This window comes from Nansenia antarctica (assembly GCF_963989245.1).
Source record: "Nansenia antarctica genome assembly, chromosome: 2".
Taxonomy (NCBI): Eukaryota; Metazoa; Chordata; class Actinopteri; order Argentiniformes; family Microstomatidae; genus Nansenia; species Nansenia antarctica.
This window is the reverse complement of record NC_137675.1, coordinates 64,231,143-64,245,114: the sequence shown is the minus strand read 5'-3', so window position 1 is coordinate 64,245,114 and position 13,972 is coordinate 64,231,143. Positions and strand designations below refer to the sequence as shown.

At 46.3% G+C, this 13,972-nt stretch overlaps 1 pseudogene across 1 annotated transcript in view; it reads left to right on the top strand.

Moving 5' to 3' along the window:
- The first annotated feature begins 2,871 nt into the window (after nt 1–2,871).
- The window catches only part of LOC308150437 (3'-5' RNA helicase YTHDC2-like), a 30,173-nt pseudogene continuing 19,072 nt past the window's right edge, over nt 2,872–13,972 (top strand). Inside the window, exons 1-22 of the transcript in view lie at nt 2,872–3,040; nt 3,197–3,287; nt 4,099–4,301; nt 4,555–4,733; nt 5,116–5,282; nt 5,519–5,621; nt 6,201–6,357; nt 6,680–6,787; nt 7,058–7,209; nt 7,602–7,692; nt 7,833–8,015; nt 8,480–8,545; nt 8,742–8,923; nt 9,500–9,596; nt 10,623–10,707; nt 10,917–10,997; nt 11,185–11,267; nt 11,737–11,842; nt 11,967–12,086; nt 12,378–12,650; nt 13,037–13,163; nt 13,685–13,890. The product of the transcript in view is annotated as a 3'-5' RNA helicase YTHDC2-like (transcript). The remainder of the gene's footprint in view (nt 3,041–3,196; nt 3,288–4,098; nt 4,302–4,554; nt 4,734–5,115; nt 5,283–5,518; nt 5,622–6,200; nt 6,358–6,679; nt 6,788–7,057; nt 7,210–7,601; nt 7,693–7,832; nt 8,016–8,479; nt 8,546–8,741; nt 8,924–9,499; nt 9,597–10,622; nt 10,708–10,916; nt 10,998–11,184; nt 11,268–11,736; nt 11,843–11,966; nt 12,087–12,377; nt 12,651–13,036; nt 13,164–13,684; nt 13,891–13,972) is intronic.

Below are 13,972 nucleotides of genomic sequence, written 5' to 3'. Positions count from 1 at the left end.
TCAGGACCATCTTGAATTTGTTTAAAAACATCAACAGCCACAGGAGATGTGGCCATAGACTGTTTTTTCAACACCACCATGATAGGGATAGGCAGAGACCAAACAACGCTACCTTGCTTATGTGGTAGAGATTTCTTTTCACATTCTATAAAGATCCATGATTTTCACGACAACTCACTTAGGAAAACAGCCCTCTCTTTCTATAGACCCCTCTTGTTTTCATGCCTCCTGAATAATTCAGTGTTTGTCTGTAAGTAATTAAACTATTCTGTATTTAGACTTCATGCTTCAGTGTTTTTCAATCCTTGCAAAAGCAGCAGTCCATTCTCGAGGTCGACATCAGTTCTCTGACAAGTGGTTAATGTTCCAACAGTCATAACAGACAGTGTCATGGGTTCAAACATTAACCAATGCCAAGTTGGACTGTGCTCCTATCAACCTGCAGTGATTGTTGTTCCAGTACAGCTGACACTGAACTCATGGATCTGAGTTGGTGTTTATGCTGCAGGGTAGCACATAATGCAGTTGGTTAAGGAGAAGTATGATTAGCTATAACCATACTAAGCAGAGGGTTTGGGTCTACTGGAAATTACTTTAGCCTGATATAGAATGGAGCAAATGGTGAAAACATGCATCAGGGGAGATCAGCAATGTGACATGCTTTTGCCCCAAAATTAAAGTGGAGAACACTGAGGCATACAAACATAACAGCTGCTCCCATAATGCAACACACCTCTCTCTTTCTCTCTCCACACAGTAATGAAGAATGGGTTGTGTCTCGTCTTAGACTATCCTTGTTTCACCTCAACTTCCCTGACGGCAGCAGGGACCACTGGCCTCCCCCCCCTCCCACTGCCCCCCCTTGTCACTTCGCTGTGTGTGTTTCTGTGTTTGCAGGGCGTGACATGACCACCAGGCATCTGCCAGGTTGGCCAGGTGACTGTGGAGCTGCCAGGAACATGAGATGGACCAGATCTGATTGAAATCTCAGCAAACTGATATTCCCTGTCCCTCTCCATTACTTTGTGCTCGCATTCCAACTGCCCATTGTGGCCTACACAATCCACAAAGCTTAATGGTACCTAATCACAGGATAGGCATTATATTGTTTGTTTACAATATAAAAACATACAGTAATCACACAGTTAGTATGAATTGAACAAGCAGGAACTGGGTGAAAGGTGTGGGGAGTTATACACATTAATACATGAGAGACTAAAGGAATGGAAGTAAGATGCAGAAGAAAACAGAAAGAGCAGCAACAGTATGTTTGAAGATTCACTGCTACCATGTCATTAACGTGTCTCATTGGAACTGAATGATCACACAAAAACACACACACACACACACACATGCTGCTGCTGATTAGTTACCATATTTTTTTTTGCTGAGATGGGAAAAGATGGGAACAGAACTCTCAGAAGATGGGGAGGAGACACACTTTCCCACAATGCCTCTCACTGCCCTCCCTCTCCCTTCCTGCCTCATTACATAACAGCAGCTTTGCTGCATCACTGCAGTGTGTCCCCATCCCTCCTCACAGAGACTGTTCTGAGATCAGTCTCTGCAGGAATTTTTGGCATCTTTACATCTGTGGGATGCAGAGACTTGCTGAGACCAAAGGATTCTGCTCTTCGTCGACTCTGCCAATTTGTCTTGTTGCTATGCCTTTACTATTATGGAAATGTAGCTGAGGTGATTTGGAATCACACTTTCATGATGAAGTAGCCCTGCCTGAGACTGTGTCGCCCTCTGACCTCGAGGATGTGCTTTTGGACTAATGGAAATGAATAGACGCATGGGTCTTGTACATGGGACACCCATGTTTGAACCCAGCCCGTCACAGAAGCATAGGACAACTTCATGAGTAAAAAGATAATTCAAACAGAATAAATGATCTTTATTGATGAGTTCCAAACTATTGATAAAACATCATGCTGGTCTAGTTATCTTTGCCTGAGATGAAGATAAACTATGTGGCTAGAGTTTCATCATATTTTGAGATATTTAAAAACACAACGTTTTAAAACTATTTGAACATCCATAATGCAGTTCAATTGTTGAAATAAAATTGTAGAGTTGTTCAAATATTTATTCCTGAGGGAAACTTCTGACAGTCACTGTACAGTGAGGACAGAGCCTACTGTCTAAAGACTCAAATGCACTGCGTGACGTTTCTGGGTGCGTTCGTAAATGTGCTCTGAGAGCGCCGGAGCGCACACTGGGTTCAACGTCATAAACGGACCAAGTAATTTGATTGGACCAGATTTCCCGCTGTTTTCAAACGAGACAGTCGCGGTACACGGAGAGGGACTTCAGAGGTAATTAGCTGCAAGCTATGCGATAGTGTGGTTTTATATTTAAAAAAACATATATGAATGTTGTATCCAACGATGTGTGTATGATTCACCAATGAGTCGGTACAACGAAGTGACACATTTGTTCGGTATTTTCGGGTGCTAACTAACAAATGAGTTGACGGCTAGCCGGGTGTTAGCGAGCGAGCTAACTTGTTTAGCTTCATTGGGAACTGCGCCAGTGCCTAGTTCAGACAGAGAGGTGGTGAAAGTTGAGTTGTAGTTTTGTTCAGGTAATAGCTAAAGCCAGATTTGGGACAGTCATCTAGCAAGTAGTAGTAGGTCATTGCATCTAGCCATTTAGCCAAACACCGTTAATATCCATCTCTAACCTAGCTAAAGTCAGCTAAGTTTACTGATTAACTTAGCTGACTTTAGCTAGGTTAGAGATGGATATTAACGGTGTTTGGCTAGCTAGCAACGTGATAAGAATATAGCAAGCTACTTTGTCAGTTTGATCATTGCTAATGTTGATTATATGATGGTACATTTCTGTGTTGTACAGTGCATCAACATGTCCCGTCCCAGTACAGCCTCCCCCCAGTCTACCCCGGGCAAGTCTAACCATCCTGGTGGAGGGGGACCCAGGGGCAAAGGGCTGAAAGACATACAAGGCATAGAAGAGGAGGTGAAAATAGCGGTGAATATCTCCCTGGAGAGATTCCAGTACAGCGAGCAGAAAGGTAACGGTGAAATGACAATGAGTGTAGGAGGACAGTTGATTTGTCATTATTTCTTATCTAACATCCCACACTGTCTGGCTCTGCAAGATTAGCCAAGTTCAACGGATTCTTTGGGTAGAACTCAATATATCAACTGTATGTCTTTTGATTCCACAGAGATGGAGTTTCCCTCTTCCTTCTCCAGCACTGAGAGGGCCTTCGTTCATCGCCTGGCCCAGTCCCTTGGCTACATCTCTAAAAGCAGAGGGTAAAGCTAGCCAGAATTGCATCCGTTTCCTATCTAGAGTAGGGGTCTTAGAATGGGACTAGTGCAGCGATTCCCAACCTATGGGCCGCGGCCCTCTTGTGGTCCGCGAGAGTACTGCAAGTGGGCCGCCAAATCATGGTCAAAATCATTTTTTAGAATCGTTATTTTTACAAAAACGTTTTCATTACTGTATTTTTTTTCTTTAAAACCTTCAAAACTGCATCATCAGTGTGCTACTACTAGGCCTAATGCATGCTATGCATGATGAGTGTATGATGATGCATATGAAATATCCAATAAGAATAAGAGAATAATGATGAGACACCATTTTTTTTTACACGTCTGTAAAATGCCTGTGTGTGTGGGCCGCGAATACTATAGAGATATTTAAGTGGGTCTTGAGTCCAAAAAGGTTGGGAACCGCTGGACTAGTGTATAGTGTTTTGGGAAAATCTGCTTTAGGATACAGCCTGGTCACAGATCTGTATTTGCCTTCACCAACCCCTCTAACAAACGTGACAACATGGGCCCAATCCCTTATTATTATTATTTTTTACCCCTACCCCTCTTTTTTCGAGTGCCCCTCGCTTTTCGACTTGACCCCTCTGAACAGAGTTACAAGGGCTAGTGGTTGAAATCGTCCCCTATGAAATGGGATAACCCTTCATGACCCTGATACATCAGGTCATCAGTAGTAGCATAGAAAAGCATGAACACTCGCGATTTGTACATTTTTTGGCATTTAGCACCTTATTCCAAAGTGTCTTACAACAAATACATTTGACTAACTTTTTAATTGTCTCATATTCAGTAAGGGATCGAGCCGAACCCTCCATATCAGCAAGAAGGATGGTTCTGAGATTCCCCAGTCCATCATGACCTTTCACCTCTCCCAGAATTCCAAGCACGTGGTGCGCAGCCTGCTGCAGAGGTTCCCCGTCACCAACAAGGAACGCACTGACCTGCTGCCTCGCGCTGAGAGGTGGTGGTCAGTGGCTCCGAAGCCTGGTGAGTGTGTGTGTGTGTGTCTGTGTGTGAGAGTGAGAGAGAGAGAGAGAGAGAAAAAGAAAGAAAGAAAGAAAGGGGGGTGATCTTCTGTTTCTATCCCTGTGTCTATGTGCCCACACTTATGGAGATCTGAAAGGTTTTGACCAACGTAAGCAAATCCTTTGGGATGGGTCCGACACAGGTTTTTGTGCGTAAGGACCGGGGGAGAGGCTACGGCTTAATTAGAGTTTTACATTAATTGTCTGTCTCACTCACTCAGAGAACGGGCGGCTAGGCAGGGGCGTCCGCCAGGTGCCCGAGAGGAGAAGCCCGTCTGAGCTGGACTCCTTCCGCCGCTCCCTGCCCGTGTACGAACACCAGGAGGAGATCGTCCAGGTCATCAAATGCAACCGCGTGGTCCTCATCATCGGGGAGACCGGCTCTGGGAAAACCACTCAGGTGAGAGAGAGGGGGCTCTGGGAGAACCACTCAGGTGAGAGAGAGGGAGCTCTGGTAGGGCTTTCACACCGGCAAAGAACCGTGCCGGTTCGCGTTCGGAAACCTCCGAACGTAGGCGCTGTCTGGCGAACGAGCCCGATGAACGCGGGCTCGTTCGCCAGACAGCGCCAACGTTCGGAGGTTCCCAAACGCGAATGCGAACCGGCACGGTTCTTTGCCGGTGTGAAAGCCCTATGGGAGAACCACTCAGGTGAGATAGAGGGGGCTCTGGGAGAACCGCACAGGTGTTTGTCGATATCTCGTTTGCCTTGAGATTTGTGTGAATGCTGAGAATAATTCTTTATCTGTAAACTTAACTGGGAAGTGTTTTTGTTTTTCCCAGATCCCTCAGTTCCTCCTGGACGACGGCTGCACGAACGGGATCCCGTGTCGGATCCTCTGCACCCAGCCCAGACGTCTGGCGGCCATCGCTGTGGCCGAGCGCGTGGCAGCAGAGAGAGGGGAGACCATCGGCAAGACCATCGGATACCAGATCCGCCTGGAGAGCAGGTAGACACTTCTGTCCTCTTTCACTGTGCGCTGTATTGAAAGTAATTCCTCCAGCCCTGTTATCAAAGAGTTTTTTTATTTTTTTATTAGCTTAAATCTCACTGACTCCTCTGGTTGCCCCCTCCCCACCTACCTACTGTACCTCACATTCCATACGTGACAAGTCTCTACATACAGTACCTACTGATATGAATGAGAATAGCCCTGATTGACCTCTCTCTGTTTTGACCTCCCAGGGTTTCCCCTAAGACTCTGTTGACCTTCTGCACCAGAGGAGTCCTTCTGAGGACTCTGATGTCCGGCGACGAGACCCTGGCCGCTGTCACTCACGTCATCGTGGTAAGCTCTACCATCCCCCGGGCTGGTGGTGGACTAGTGGATAGTGAGTTGGACTGGTGATCAGAAGGTCATGAGTTCAAATCCCACCTGGGAGCCACCACCCTTGAGTAAGGCTCTCAGCCCTAAGTTACTCCAGGGAGACTGTCCCTGTAATCTCTAATCGTAAGTCGCTTTGTATAAAAGCTGCTAAATGGTCAAAATGTCATGTAAATGCTCCACACACGTGGCCAAATGGAACATTGAGAGATCCTGGTTTACCGGAGATTAAGCCCTAGTCCTGGACTAAATACACTTTTCAGTCTGAAAATCTCTATTGAGGATGCATTCTAGTCTCGGGATTAGTCTTCTGTTGTGTCCTAGAAATCAGCCCGAAGCACAGAAAAAGGGACAAAGTGCACCTTCTGTGCAACCACTTCAAAGTGTCCCAAGAAAGAGATTTGACTTAGCCGTATGTCATTTTTATTATAGTTAGCTGTTTTATCTGCAGTACATGGAAACACATAAAAAGTGAGTCATTGATTGGTTACTCCATTGGTGTAATACTAATAGTTTCAACTTCCTGTCTCTCTGTCCAATCAGGATGAGGTTCACGAGCGAGACGGGCTGACTGACTTCCTGTTGACTAAGATGAGGGACATGCTGGAGAAGATGCCCACTCTGAAGCTGGTCCTCTCCAGCGCTGCCCTCGACGTAGACCTCTTCCTCCGATACTTCGGACCCTGTCCTGTCATACACAGTAAGACCACCTTCATCCATAGCAAAGTCAATCAAACCTCATCCATAGCAAAGTCAAACCTCATCCATAACAAAGTCAAACAAACCTCATCCATAGCAAAGTCAAACCTCATCCATAGCAAAGTCAACTTTGATCTTCAGGCAGCCATACTGATTTTGGGTTGCGGATACAGAGATGATGGTACCATTTAGGGTCGTCTCATTTCATATGGGTGATCTCATTTCAAGAGATCATGACTTAACCATGTTACGGGGACTAAAGGCAGCCTTTACTGAAAGTAAGTTTTGGAAATGGATGACTACTATGTTCTGGTCTGTTCTAGTCAAAGGACGACCCTTCGAGGTGAGGCAGCTGTTTCTGGAGGACATCTTGAGGACGACGGGTTACACTAACAAAGACATGGTCACATACAAGACAGAGATGCAGAGAGGTAACCGTCAGTCATATTCTACTGCTTAATTACCTGCTTTCTGAACGTAACCTCTAGAAATGTAAATGTTTGTGTTTTTCCCCTCACAGTAAGTAATCAGTCAATGTCCAGGATGATCAAGCGTGTGTCGTCTCTGTTGTCGTGTGTGTGTGTGTGTGTGGGTGTCTGTGTGGGGGTGTGTCTGTGTGTGTCTGTGTGTGTCTGTGTGTGTGTGCGTGTGTGTGCGTGTGCGTGCGTGTGCGTGCGTGCGCGTGCGTACTCCCCCGCCAGAGGAGAAGCAGCAGACGTCTCTGACAGAGTGGTGTAAGGTCCAGGAGGGGGGCGCTCGCCAGGGGTCTCTGAGAAAGAAGACAGCGCCCTCTTGTGTCCTACAGGAGAACGACCTGCTGGATGACAGAGGGGACGGAGTCTTCAACCAGCTGGTAAGGAAAAAGGGCAGTTCGGTTTCTTCCTTAGCCATTCTGTGATGCATCTCTCAATGTCTTTTGTTCTCAGTCCATACTGATTCACCAACAGGATCTTGTTTTGATTGATATGTGTACTCTGTGAATGGTGAGGTTGAATGTTAGACGATAGCATTATTTTTTTTTCTTCACCATTTAGCAGAGATTAGAGATTACAGGGACCGTCTCCCTGCTGTAATTTAGGGCTATGTGCCTTACTCAAGAGCACACTACTGGTGCTGTTCCTAGGTGGGATTTGAACTCATGACCTCCTGATCACAACATCTTAACAAAACATAACAGACATTACAGTATTGTTGAGCACAGTATGTTTCCCAACATCGGATGTCCTTGTCTGATTGTCTTGTCAGAATGAGAAGGATGTGTCGTCTCTGGACCCATGGCTGCTGAAGGAGATGGACGCCTGCATCTCTGACATCTTCCTCAACCAGGACGCAGATCGTAAATCCCACTTTCAATATAGAACCTCCATTGAAGACGCTTTTTAGTCTAAGATCAAGCTTAACCTGTGTCCTGGGAAACCTGCCCAATGAACACAAAAACCTCTTTGAATGAATGTATGTTATACTAATATAACACAGGGATTGTGGGTAATGTAGTTCCCAGGCTGACCCTCCCTCCTCTTCCTCCTCTTCAGTGGACTACATGCACAGTGGGACCAGTGTCACTCCTCTCATGGCGGCGGCACGCCGGGGCTTCCTCAGTCAGATGGAGCAGCTGTTGAGCATGGGAGCCAATGTCAACGTCAAGGCCTCCAACGGCTGGTAAGGCAGCGGACCTGGGTTCGAATAGTATTTGAAATAGTACAGATACTTGACTGTGCTTGATTGAGTTTTCCCTGCACACAATTGAGCCAGTTGAGTAGTTCCAAAATTGCAAACTCCAGGCAGGTTCAAGCCAACAATATTTTCGAATTATTTTTGAAAACATTCTAATAGTATTCGACCCACGTTCTGGGAAGCTGTTACCAGACTACTGTGATTTGTTTTGTCCTCGTTTAATTTTACAAAGCCTTTTGTTCAGGACAGAGGAGGCTAGTGAAGATAAACATTGGAGGACAGGCTTATTGTAACGAATGGAATGGAATGAGGAATGTTATCAACCACGTGCAAATCATACATTACAATGAGGCCTCCTGATTTCTACCTCCATCAGGCCCCTTGGTTCAGGAACACCTGATGATGCAGAGATATGTGAGATGTTGATCAATCCTCTTGTTTTGTTTCAGGACTGCTCTGGACTGGGCCATGCACTTCCAGCAGGCTGACGCATTGGATCTACTAGAATCCTACCTGTGAGAGCTGTTTAACATAACATTCCATATTGTGGCCAGGTTAACAAAGAATGACTGATTTAGCCAAACCTAATTCTGCAATGTGAAACAAACTCCAATTAGAGCGGGATATACCCTCATGTGAATGCAAGGAAAAGAAACGGACATAAAAAACTACTAACACAAAAATGCAAACAACTACCACCCCCACCCCCAGGTCGTGGCTGGAGGCTGGGAAGCTGGATGAGTCGTCCCTGGTGCAGGCGGCGGCCGCCACGGAGCTGAGTGCCGAGGACCAGGAGCTGCTGAAGGGCTACCACCACAGCTTCGACGACGAGAGGGTGGACCTGGACCTCATCATGCACCTGCTGCACAAAATCTGCACCAGCTCAGAGGACGGTGAGAGACGGGGCGGGTCGGGTGTGTGGGGCGGCTGGGGCCCCCCTGGGGGGGGGGGGGGTTTGGGGGCCACTGCTGTGTGCTGGTAGGCAAACTGATAGTAGTCGCTCTATGAGTAGAGGGCTGCAAGGGAATTCTCCTGGCTGCACAGTGTACAGGTTTTTTAGCTTTGCCTGCTTGCGGCTCTGTCATTATGTGAAGCGCATTGAGTCACATCTTGTGAGAAATGCGCTATACAAATAAAACTTGATTTGATTTGATTTGAGCTAGGGGCCCCGAACCAGCAACAAGCTAGCCAGCACACCAACACCACCACCACTATCTCATAAGGGTTGGCTGAAGCCACAGTGATGATACTGATTATGCATTGAACAATTGGGCTATACAGCATCCAGAAACACTTTATTCAAAATGGAACTTAATTTAGAGTCATGCATATCTTTTTCCTTTTTTGTTTTGTCAGTGCTAGGCCATTTAACAATGATATAAAAGGGCCAAACTAACTTCACACTATGCCTAAACATTGATTGATTTGTTTTAAAATTCAGTTTTTCCATGTTTGCTCTTCCATTCCAGGTGCTGTTCTGATCTTCCTGCCTGGCTATGATGAGATCGTGGGACTAAGGGACCGTATCCTCTACGACGACAGAAGATTCTCTGAGCACTCTCACAGGTAATAATGGCATCAAAACATGCACCTTAGTATGGCACTAACGGTGGGTCACGCTAAAGTAAAAACAGTTAAACAAGGAGTAATTCTGACAACTGTCAACAATTGAATGATTGAATCATCTGTATATCAAGGAAGCTAATGTTTCTATCCATCAGTCTATTTGGGTTTCGTAGTTATTTTGTTATTGTTGTCATTTGCTACTCGTTTTCACAATGTTACTGTGTTTCCTGTTTAGGCACCTAGATTGTAGATTTACACCCAACACTTTAGCAAGTCAGGTTAGAGAGAGTGGGGGAAGCTTCAGTGACATCAATAGATCAACAAAAAATGGCCAAATAAATTACACAATATTCAATACACAGAACTAGGATTTGTTTACCCTCACAAATCCCAACCTTTGTGAGGGTTTTCGGTCAAACCGAAAACCGGGGTTTCTAAAAATAGCAACGGTCCCAAACTATGAAGTAATCTAATTGTGTTGCAACTGTGCTTCTGGTGTTTTCAACATGAATGTATTGTAGTAGTATAATAGGGCTCCATTATTTGAAATTGGCGGCTCAACAATGTCATTTTAAATCCCGTTTAACCGGTTTCTCGGTTTCAAAAACCTGAAACCGTCCATCCCTAGTGTAGGGTTAACCTCAACCAGGGGAGGCTGGTGGAGGTAGAAATCAGAGCACGGGTTCATTGTACCACATGGAACGGAATGAGGAATGGTATCAAACACGTTTTCCTCATTCCCACTCTGAGCATTACAATGAGCCTGTGATTTCCACCTCCACTATTTTTACATTATAACCATTTTTATCCAAAGCGATAACAACAATTAGAGATTACAGGGACGTTCTCCCTGGAGTAACTTAGAGCTAAGTGGCTTACTCAAGTGGTGGTGTTCCCAGGTGGGATTTGACCTTCTGATCACCAGTCCAACTCACTACTCACATCTATTAGGCCACCAGCCTCCCCTGACCTCAACCTGCTTCAGTCTCAAGCCTGTCGTGACATATGTTGTTGCTGGTCCATCAGGTACCAGGTGTTCACCCTCCACTCCAACATGCAGACCGCAGACCAGAGAGTCTTGAAGAACACTCCTACCGGTGTCCGCAAAATAGTACGTCAGCAGTTTCTTTTCATGTGTTTCATACCATTCCTAATTTTTTTCACGTGTTTCATACCATTCCTCATTCCGTTCCATGCATTGCCATGAGCCAGCCCTCAGATTTTCTACCTCCACTAGCCTCCCCTGTCACAAACGCACGAGGTGTAGATGAATACCCTGAGTGTTAACACCCGTGTGTATGTTTTTGTCTTTATTTCAAGATTCTGTCCACCAACATCGCAGAGACAAGCATCACAGTCAACGACGTGGTCTTTGTCATCGACTCAGGCAAGGTCAAAGAGGTACAGTGAGATTCACTTTGAAAACAACACCCTGTGTTATACCATCCCCGGGCCGTTTCTATGGCAGAGTAACAACAACAATAACAACAGTATACTGAGTGCACTCGTTCTTAAGAATTTCAGAGTCATGAACCAATCACCAATGTGTTAACGATGTGTACGTTCCCCCGACGTTTCCCCATGACAGAAGTCCTTTGACGCCCTGAACCACGTGACCATGCTCAAGATGGTGTGGATCTCCAGGGCCAGTTCTCTGCAGAGGAAGGGGAGGTGAGTCCTAGACGTTCAGAGACTCACCATCAGAATCTGATATACTTTATTAATTTCGTCCACTGCAAGACTCATGATGATGATATGGAGTGGGTTCTCCTCTGTGCTCCTCGGAAACTCCTGAAATCACACCCTATTGGTTGTTCCTGAGATGGCTCTCAGTGGGGAAACTCATATATTATTTTTCCTCTGCTCTTTTTGGGGGGGTCTATGGTTTGGTGTTGGAGCATATTTGTTTGTATTGTATTTATTGTTTATATATACGTATATATTTTGATTGTTTATGATGTGAAGCACTTTGAAACATTTGTCTATGTAAAAAGTGCCTTTCATTGAGATCTCATAGTAATTTCCTAGTGGGACCTTTCTGAGTTCACCATTCCTGAGCAACACTTAAATGCAGCAGAAGTCTCATTATGTTTCATTATGTTTTCTATGAAACCCTAGTTGAAAACTAATGTCTCCTCAGAGCTGGGCGTTGCAGGCCGGGGATATGCTACCACCTGTTCAGTCGCCTCAGGTTCAAAAACATGCTGGAGTACCAGGTCCCTCAGCTGCTGAGGATGCCCCTGCAGGTACGTACATGCTAACACAATCACACACACACACACACACACACACACACTAAAACACACACACACACTAACACACACACTGGCATAGTTTTATTTGTAGGGTTGACTTCTCTCTCTCCTCCAGAAACTCTGTCTCCACACCAAACTGCTGGCTCCCATCAACTGTCCCATCGCTGACTTCCTGGCCAAAGCACCTGAGCCTCCCCCCGCCATCATTGTTAAAAACGCTGTGCAGATGCTCAAGGTAAGAGACGCTAGCTTCCCCCACAACCCCTCACTCCACACTGTTGTTGTCTGCATATCGGATTTAAGCAGTACTTCTGTGTGCAGTTATGTTTTCCATCAATGTTTGATGGAATTAATTAATTCCACAGGTACGATTCTGTTTTTAAAAAATGATGGAGGTTTAAGGAGACTGTCTGCCTAGATAACATCTGATCTTAGTTATGCCATTTACTAGTATATTACCTGACGTTCGGGGGGGGTATACAAGACTATTCCATTGACCGCCACTGACTTCCTCCCCCTCCTCCAGACCATAGATGCCATGGACCAATGGGAGGACCTGACGGAGCTGGGTCACTACCTGGTGGACCTGCCTGTGGAGCCCCACCTGGGGAAGATGGTGCTGTGTGCCGTGGCCCTCAAGTGTCTGAACCCCATCCTGACTATCGCCTGCACCCTGGCCCACCGCGACCCCTTTGTGCTGCCCACCCAGGCCTCCCAGAAGAGGGCCGCCATGCTGTGCCGCCAACAGTTCACCGCAGGCACCTTCAGCGACCACATGGCTCTTCTCCGAGCCTTCCAGGTGAGGACAGAGGGGAGCCTGTTTTTTTGTTGATGTTGTTGTAGTTTCAGACTAGAGCCATATAGCTGTAGCGGAGGTGGATTGGAGTCATGCTCTTTTGATGAGGTAGTCCTGCCTGAGACATGTACAACTCAAGCATCTCCCTCAGACCATGAGGATGTCCTCTAGGCCTAATGGTTGCAGTGGTGTCTTCCATGTGGGAAACACGGGTTCAACCCCCCCGCACCCCACTTTTTCACTGATCGTCAGATCATTACGGACTTTTATCTCTTGTGTCTCCAATCAAAACATTTCTTTCCAGTGGGAACCTTTTCAAGCTGTCCTGATAGAGACAGCACATTGAATAAGGTGACATGTGTCTGCCTTTCCTGTGTCTTCTGTTGTAGGCGTGGCAGAAGGCCCGTGGCGACGGCTGGGAGAGGTCCTTCTGTGAGAAGAACTACCTGTCCCAGGCTACCTTGGAGATCATCGTAGGGATGAGGACACAGCTGCTGGGGCAGCTCAGAGCTATAGGTGAGACTTACCTGTTAAACACCTATCTTAGCCTGGCCTAGCATTATGAGCTTAGCCTGGGTTAGCATTACTGAGCTTAGCCTAGCCTAGCATTACTGTGCTTAGTGTAGAATTACTGAGCTTAGCCTAGCATTACTGAGCTTAGCCTAGTCTAGCATTTATAAGCCACCATGGATATCTCAGAACTACTGGTGAGACTTACCTGACCGTTACCACCTCTGGTTGGGAGGGTCAGGAGTCTTTATATCTTATCTCTCGTTAGCAGATTACTCAACTAGCGTAACTCTGTATTGATTGATTGATTGAAAACTTTATTAGAAGATTTGCAGAAGTAGGTACATGAAAGTACATATTACATACAAGGTCAACTATTACATACAAGGACCGCTCCCTCTCTTGATGTTTTTTCCTGGTCTTAACGTTGTGTTCTTTCAGAGAATTTAGGACCCAAAAGAAAGGCTTCCTTGCGCGAAAGCGTAATGAACAGGAAGTCGATAGTTTTCCCTTGTGTGTTCCTCCAGGGTGTGTGCGGGCGTGCGGCCCCGGGGACATCCGCGACGTCAACCAGAACAGTGAGAGCTGGCCGGTGGTGAAGGCAGCCCTGGTGGCCGGGCTGTACCCCAACCTGATCCATGTGGACCGGGAGACCTGCTCTCTGTCCGGGACCAAGGAGAAGAGGGTCCGCCTGCACCCCACCTCCGTCCTCAGCCAGACACAGTACAAAAAGGTAGGCCGCCAAACACTACACATTCCCATACACCCGTTATAGGAACTAGCACTGGGGCGTTTGCGTGGCGTAGCTCACTAAG